Raw genomic sequence first — 7,954 nt, forward strand, 5'->3', positions numbered from 1 at the left:
ACTTAGACTGGGTAAACCCAGACGAACCTATTAGCACATTTGAATTTGCAGGTCCATCTGGAAAGGATCCCATTGACACCCATTTCTGATTCACCAAAAGCCCAGGATCCAATCACAATCGCTTCGCTTATCCGGCATGGGGTCATAGAGCAATGCCATCAGCGCAGCACAGCTCCCACCACATGCATCACACACTGTGTAGGGCACCAAAGGACAGAGGGGGCACCCAAATTTAGCCAATAAATAGTAGCTTTACTGCAAACTGTGTTTCACTCATTCTCAATAACGTTTACAATGTCAAAATGCACCAACACCATGTTACATGCAAGGCTGATACTTTTTGGGTTCTCTATTAATCTCCACCAGGTAACAGATCTAGCTGTACTTACTCCACTTAATTAGGAACGCATCTTGCATGCGCAGGAGAGAGACAAAGAGAGTGGCAGATTCATGCTGGCTTGTCATTGTGTATCTCCTTTTTAATATAATACATTTTTAAAAGGAAATCATGAAGGCAACAAAGACAATGCTACAGGAGGGTGTGATTATCCAGTTATCCAGTTCCCATACTGACCATTTTTAGGGACGTCGTTAGGCCTAATTGAGGTCTGAAATTTACATCCAATATTCTCTGTTGAATTGCTCACGGAGTGGCAAACCATATCAGAATAAACCGCAGAACTTACCAGACACAAAGATATGACGCATTCTTCTGTACAGTAAGCGGTTCCCGAGTAATTCCCGAGCTTTGAAATTGCATCACATTTCTATATTAGCCTGGCCGAACTTAGTCCCGCCCACAACATTTGAGGTCGGGAAGTTCGGTCTGGCATTGCTCCATTGTGGAGCAACTATGCTCGCCCAAAATCTGGCGGACCAATCAAATCAGGCTTTACGATGATGGACAGGTGAGCGGTGCAACAGCGTCTCATCTATCACGTCATCTGAGCATGCTTAGGTTGATTATGTTTGCAACAAAAACACTGTGGCTAGAAGGAGACAGATGGCTTCTAAGACCCCATATGGAAAATGCATATTATTTCAGTGAGGTTTTATCACTGAAAACGATTATTTCTGAAAACTTCGGCCAATGTTGAGATGTGGGAAAACTCAGTTTCATTTTCATCAAGGGAAAACAGGGTTTTGCATTGTGACATGTTGTTCCCTCGTTCGTTTGAAATCTCTGATTGACCACCTGTCCCCCCACTACCCCCCCCCCCCCACACACACACACACACAAAATAAATAAATAAATATATAATAATAATAATAAACTTTAGCCTATACTTAGATACTGAAATACAGATTAATATGTTTGTTCAATAATGTCTAGTATAGGCTACACCAAATAAGAAAGGCCTATAGATAGTAATTGTGAAAATAAAATATGTAGATCTTGCAGTTTCGTCTTTTCATGTAGCCTTGGCAACTAGCCATAGGCCTGAATAATATGCACATGAATTGACACTAGTAAACTCACCTCAACATGTTTTTTGCAATCATTTAACCCACCATGGGCAATGCTCATGGACGGATTATGAACTTTCAGGCCTCTGGGCCCAGATGAATTAAGGGCCCCCCACTAATTGTCACATATGTGGGACGTGGGGTTTGGGGGTCCTCCCCCAGAATTTTTTTTATTTCTTTGATGTGATTTCCTGTATTCTGGTGCATTTTGGGGATGGGCAATACTAAATTCAATCAGATTCATAGCCTACCTGATTTGTATCCTGATTTGTTGATATTGAGGCAATGATTCCATGCAAAGCCTTGGGCTTCAGGGCCCCCTGACCCCTTGGGCCCCTGGGCCTGGGCCCGGTAGGCCCGTGCAGTAATCCATCCCTGGCAATGCTAATACTGTTACAAACAGTGCAGCGTGCAAGACTAGGCCTATCATTATGTTTTACTCTAATGAACAAGGGTACACTGAAATGGGTCTTACATTTTCCTTTTTTTGGGGCACTGACTCTGCCGTGACTCTCCTGTTCCTAGATACACTGAACTGCTTTAGTTCGGGAGAAAAGAGATAAAAAGCCCGCCTACACTGAAAACTGATTGGTTGATTTAGCGAAACAGGCCAATCAGGATGCTCTCTGTCTTGGATGCGCTCAGACACACACGCACCACCCCTCTCTCTCCCCCCTGTCGTGCGCGCGCTACACTCAGATGCACACGCGATTTTAGGTCTCCCTCTCGCGTGCGCGCTGTTGATCGCTCGCTCTAGATTCCGGGAGATTTGATCTAATTTGCGGGTGTCAGGGAGCCGCTATCAATATGCGGGAGACTACCGGAACTTCCGGGAGACTTGAGATGTCTGATAATTACGTCCCAATGGAGCAGTATCAGACTCATATTCTGACTAGAATTGAGTATGGCTACAACAGGCTAATATGGTATCCAGCTTTGGGCTGGAATTCTAATGTACTGTAATAGCAGCCCAAAATAATGAACTTGGTTTCCATATCAAAGATTCAAAAGTGGATCATGGCATGCACAGATCAACTGTGCTTTTGAATAGATATTTCTTTTTATATATTTTTTGGGCTTTTTTATGCCTTTAATTGGATAGGATAGTGGAGATAGACAGGAAGTGAGTGGGAGAGAGTCTGGGTGGGATCTGGAAAGGACCACAGGACGGGAATCGAACCCGGGTCGCCGACGTACGGTGCAGGTGCCCCAGCCAGTCGCGCCACTGCTGGGGCCATTGAATAGATATTTCTACCATCATGCTTCAGGTGACATGAATGCAACAATCATGAGACAAAGTATTTTTCTTTGACATAAAGGCTGACAACATAGCCTACTTGCCGTCTTGAAAACGATAGCCTAGCATAACAGATGGTAGATGGCCCTTACAATGACCAAATAGCTTAATAGTAAAATTACACTGAAAATAGATAGGCCTCAAAGGACTAATATCTGACTTATCTGGTTAGAAAGTGTCATAGCTTAGTCTAGGGTGCAATTGTTTTGGTTTGAATACTGATTGATGATTGTTTGGTGAATGTTTGATTATTGAATGATAACATAAGTTAACAGTAGTTTGTAGGCGGAGTAGCTACATAGGCGGTGGGCCGAAGCCGCGTATCTGTTCAACTTTGAAAAATGAGAGATGGATTACTTGTTTTTCTACTATTCAGTAGGATACTTTTATTTTAAACGATATGCCACTTGTTGCCACTGACGTTCGTGACGCAGAAACTAGAAATATTAGTTTTAGTTTTAACTATTAGTGGTACAGGCGAACGCTGTGGTCCCCAATGTCAATCTACCAATAGCATAATACAATACTGACATACGAATATTACAAGCCTATCAGATTTGGCTATACGAATCAGCTGTTGGACAACAACATACACACTTTTTTAGCAGCCGTCCGATATGGCTACCTTAGTATGGACATCGCCGAAGAGGATTGGTTTTGTGGGGTAAGTATCTTTGATATAGCCTATTATATATTTATCCCGTGTTGGTTTCGTAGACAGCGATGGTCAAATGTGTTTTGTCAATGTAACGGCAATCTTAGTTAATTAAGGTTTGCGTTCTTGGTAGGCTAATGCTTGTTGCTAGCTTGTCGAGCTAAAACTGTCTAGGTACATTGATTTTGAACAAAACGTGTACAAAACGTCTGCGATTACCTTAAAATGCAGTTGTTGTTAACACGGAACGATCTATTTTGTTACAGTGCCTGTTAACTTCCTTAAAATTGGCAGGCTGTATTGACAAGATGGCTATATAATTGGCACATACGGTAGGCTATGTGCAGTATAGAACTTTTGACGTAAGTGACAGTCTTACAAATTAAGTAGCAGTGCTTAACTTTGTCAGTGTTGCATGCATGAAGAGACATTGTAAAAAAGATTTAATTAAAACATTTAATTAACAAATATTTGATAACCAAATAAACAGAGCTGATAGTTCAAGAGGTGAACATCATTCAGGAGAATGCCACTCTAGTCATTGCTTTACCTGTTCTCACACATTGAGCACTGGCATAGGTCTGTACATGGCAGATCTTTTGCATGTACATCTACCCTTAGTACATTTTTTTTGTAAGTGCCAGTACAGCCTCTGGACCTGGTGGCAGTGACATCCACTACACTTCGTAGCCATCTCCAGCCAACTTACACCCATGGCTTCGGCGGTGTACTGCAACCTGATCACTTGCCCGCTGAATATGTTTGTGCAAGCAGTCTTTATTTGGAGGTAAGTCCCTCTCTGAACATTTTCCTGCCTTAAAAAGTTTGGCCCTTGCAATGTTCAGTTATTTACAGTCTTCCTGTTCATACAGGTGAAGCCCGTCAGTGTTTAACAAAGGTCTGAAGATGGGGGTGAAGCTAACTCCTAGGTCTTGGAACAGACGCAAGTACTCTACAAACTAGTTTCTTAAAGCAACACCAAAGAGTTTTTTTGTACCTTAATATAATGCAACACTGTAAACAAACACCTGTGTCCAACGTGAAATGTGGAATATTTGGGTAATTTTTAGGCTTTTGAACTCTTTACTCAACTTGATGGAAAAAAAGGCTGTAGGCTAAATTAAACAAGTATGGGTGTAGAAGTAACGTTTACAGCATAATGTATGATGGTTGTTCTGTTTCTTTGAACTAACACTAATAAACGTTTTCCATACATTTTGGAATTTGTATTTCGTGCAAGTTTTATACATCCATCACGTCATGAAAAAGTCAGGTAGTAGGCTCTTTAGGCACATGGTACCTACATCATCTACAACCATGAACTGCTGCATGCCTGTAGTGGAAGTTGATAATAAGCCAATAATACCAAATATCAATAAGCCCATTTACAGCTTTAAATTGGGATAAATTCATTCAGTGTTTCTCTGGAAAGACCTTGCCTGTAAAGAGTGTTGTTGCAGAAGAGGCAGTGCAGAGATTTAATTTGAACAGCCAGGAATCAACTGCTATTCCAGACAACAGTGGCTACCACAGAGACTGCTACTGCCATTTCACAAATAAAACCAAGATACAAAGACTAGAGCCCAAAAGTGGAGAGATTTATTGAAAGAAAATGTAACCAAAGTTTGCTATCAAAGATAAAACATTAAAATGAATGTTTGTGTTAACGTCAATGTTGAATTCAACTTGCCCTGTAAATGAGAAAATAAATGGCAATTAGTGGCAAATCTCATATTAGGGGACATTTTAAAGCAACACTAAAGCACTTTTATTCTATTTGCTTTGCAAATAACAATGTCCACAGACACGGTAGAGTATGTTGCATGATTTTATGAAAGTATGATGTATTGCGACATTCCGAAGCAAGTCAAATTTGTTTCTTTTCATGCATGCAACACTGACATAAGGTTTAGCACTGCTACTTGATTTGTAACAGTCACTTACGTCAAAAGTTCTATACCGCACATATAGCCTACCGCATGTGGCAAGTAAATAGCCATCTTGTCAATACAGCCTGCCAATTTTAAGGAAGTTAACAGACACTGTAACAAAATGGATCGTTCTGTGTTAACAACAACTGCATTTTAAAGTAATCGCAGACGTCTTGTACACGGAGGAGTTCAAAATCAATGTACCTAAAGACAGTTTTAGCTCGACAAGCTAGCAACAAGCATAAGCCTACCAAGAAGGCAAACCTTAATTAACCAAGATTGCCGTTACATTGACAAAACACATTTGACCATCGCTGTCTACGAAACCAACATGGGATAAATATATAATATAGGACCTATCAAAGATACTTACCCCACAAAACCAATCCTCTTTGGCGATGTCCATGCTCAGGTAGCCATGTCGGACGGCTGCTAAAAAAGTTTGTATGTTGTTGTCCAACAGCTGATTCGTATAGCCAAATCTGATAGGCTTGTCATATTCGTATGTCAGTATCGTACTATGCTATTGGTAGATTGACATGGGCGACCACAGCGTTCGCCTGAACCACTAAGACTTAATAAAACTAATATTTCAAGTTTCTGCGTCACGAACGTCAGTGGCAACAAGTGGCATATCGCTTAAAATAAATGTATCCTACTGAATAGTAAAAAAACAAGTAGTCCATCTCTCGTTTTTCAAAATTGAACAGATATGCGGCTTCGGCCCACCGCCTAACAGTAGTAGTTAAGTAGCCTACCTAACTAGGCGGAGCTAGGCGGAACGAAATTCATCTGGCGAGAGTCAGGTTAGGCTAAGCCCCCCTTGTCTTTCAATCCTTGTCGTCCCTGTCTTTAACATAGGCTGCAATCAATGTACTTTTGAACGTGGACAAGAATATTTAAAGACTAGTCTACTACTTTTCCTTTGTAGAATGGAATTGTTAGCTTTTCAATAATTCGTTTTCCAAACATTTACATGAAGCACACACGCTATGCCGAACCAACTGAAACGCATTCCATTCGTGGCTACCAGGCTCATAATTCAATTTTAATTGCAAGCGGAAATGTGAATGTCATTATACACTTCCATTTCCAAAGCAATGAAGGCTGCTTATAACAAATAATTGCATAATATGTAATATTGCGCATAATTGTTAATATTGTGCTATCAATGTAGCTCAAACAAACAAGGCTTGTAAACCTGGCTGGCAAAAGGGCATTATGAGAACGTAAAGACTCTAAAAGTGACAATGCACCACCACTGCGACAGGGTTAAACAGATATGAGCAAGTATTTTCTTAGGAATTCAGTAAACAACTGCATTTAAAACAGTGTACGAGAAAGCTATACTTCTAAAACAATTTGGTTAGTGTTTAATGCACCATTTTAAGTTTAATTTCACTGATGGTTACGCCCCGGGAAATCATAAAGACTTCTTAGATCCACCCTAAATCTCAATTGATGTCAACCAGGCTACGAAATACTGTTAAACTGTGAGAAAACATTTGTTCAACTCTCCAATTCACTTCACAGTATTCGTGTTGTGCCATATTTAGCCAGCAGGGGATGGTAGAGGACAAATAGACACCATCAGCGTCCTCATCCTCCCTCTGACCCATCCCTTATACTCTCTGCCTCTTTTAACAGACACTGATAACATAAATACTGCCTGTCAGCAGATATAGTGAAATATTGATTTTGTGATTAATGATAAGCGTGCGGTTTGCCCAATTCGATAAGTGTCTATTTATGACTTAATTCCATGCTATCTCAAGTTGATTATTTTTTCCTCATTATGTAGTACTGCATAGTTATGTAACAGTGTGCTTATATAAGGAGAAAACAATGAGATCATGATACAACGGTCTTCTAACTGAATTAGATGCAAAAAGCCTCTGCCATATCGGTTTGATTCAAATCAGGCTAAAAAGACCAGTGACATTTCAGAAGTCACAAGCTCACCCTGTGTTCATTGTAAGCGGCATGATCCGCGGGGAAGTTCCAACGGAGGACTGTCACTGAAAACAGATCAACAACAGCGGACACAAATCCAATTCATTAGAGTCTACATGAGGCAAGGAGCGGGAAACAGAGTGGACTTACACAAGTCGAATAAAATACAGTATGTTTATAATGTGAGGCGAATGTTTGCTTTAGGGATGTGTTTATTACATTTTAAATGGTGTGTGTAATTTTGCTGGAGATTTGAGGCAATTTGCATTTTGTGTGATCAATTGTGGGTTTTGTGTGTAGAGAGTGTTTGAAAATGTGTGTGAACAGTTGCAGAAAACTGTAAAATACAGCATGTATATGTGAGGATGAGATATCAATGCAGTCAGTCATGAATAAGACAATTTGGGCCTACATTTATTATGTGCTGTGGCTAGCACACTAAAATGTGTAGACCATCATTTGTGTTCTCCAAAGTGGCAAAAAATAATGATCAACATGACAACATAAATAAATGGGTCAGGATGAGTGTCATGTGTACTTGTTGGGGAGAAACGGAATGTTGAAAAAGGCCACATTTAATCTTGAAGAGAGGTCTACTTTGGCTGACCTAAAGCAAAAAAAAGAAAATGAGACAATTCAGCAGTTGCATTG

General features: G+C 40.3%; 1 long non-coding RNA gene across 1 annotated transcript; it reads right to left on the reverse strand.

The window, feature by feature from the left end:
• Positions 1-4,996: 4,996 nt before the first annotated feature.
• LOC143115075 (uncharacterized) lies at positions 4,997-6,065 on the reverse strand. Its single transcript, XR_012985044.1, has 2 exons — positions 5,724-6,065; positions 4,997-5,110 (listed from the first exon to the last, which is right to left on the reverse strand). It is a non-coding gene; the product is annotated as an uncharacterized LOC143115075 (long non-coding RNA).
• Positions 6,066-7,954: the final 1,889 nt, after the last annotated feature.

Source organism: Alosa pseudoharengus, unplaced genomic scaffold, assembly GCF_046254945.1.
Source record: "Alosa pseudoharengus isolate Yale_2024_CS ecotype anadromous, Long Island Sound unplaced genomic scaffold, YU_APseudo_1.1 YU_APseudo_1.1_scf_9, whole genome shotgun sequence".
NCBI classification, from domain to species: domain Eukaryota; kingdom Metazoa; phylum Chordata; class Actinopteri; order Clupeiformes; family Clupeidae; genus Alosa; species Alosa pseudoharengus.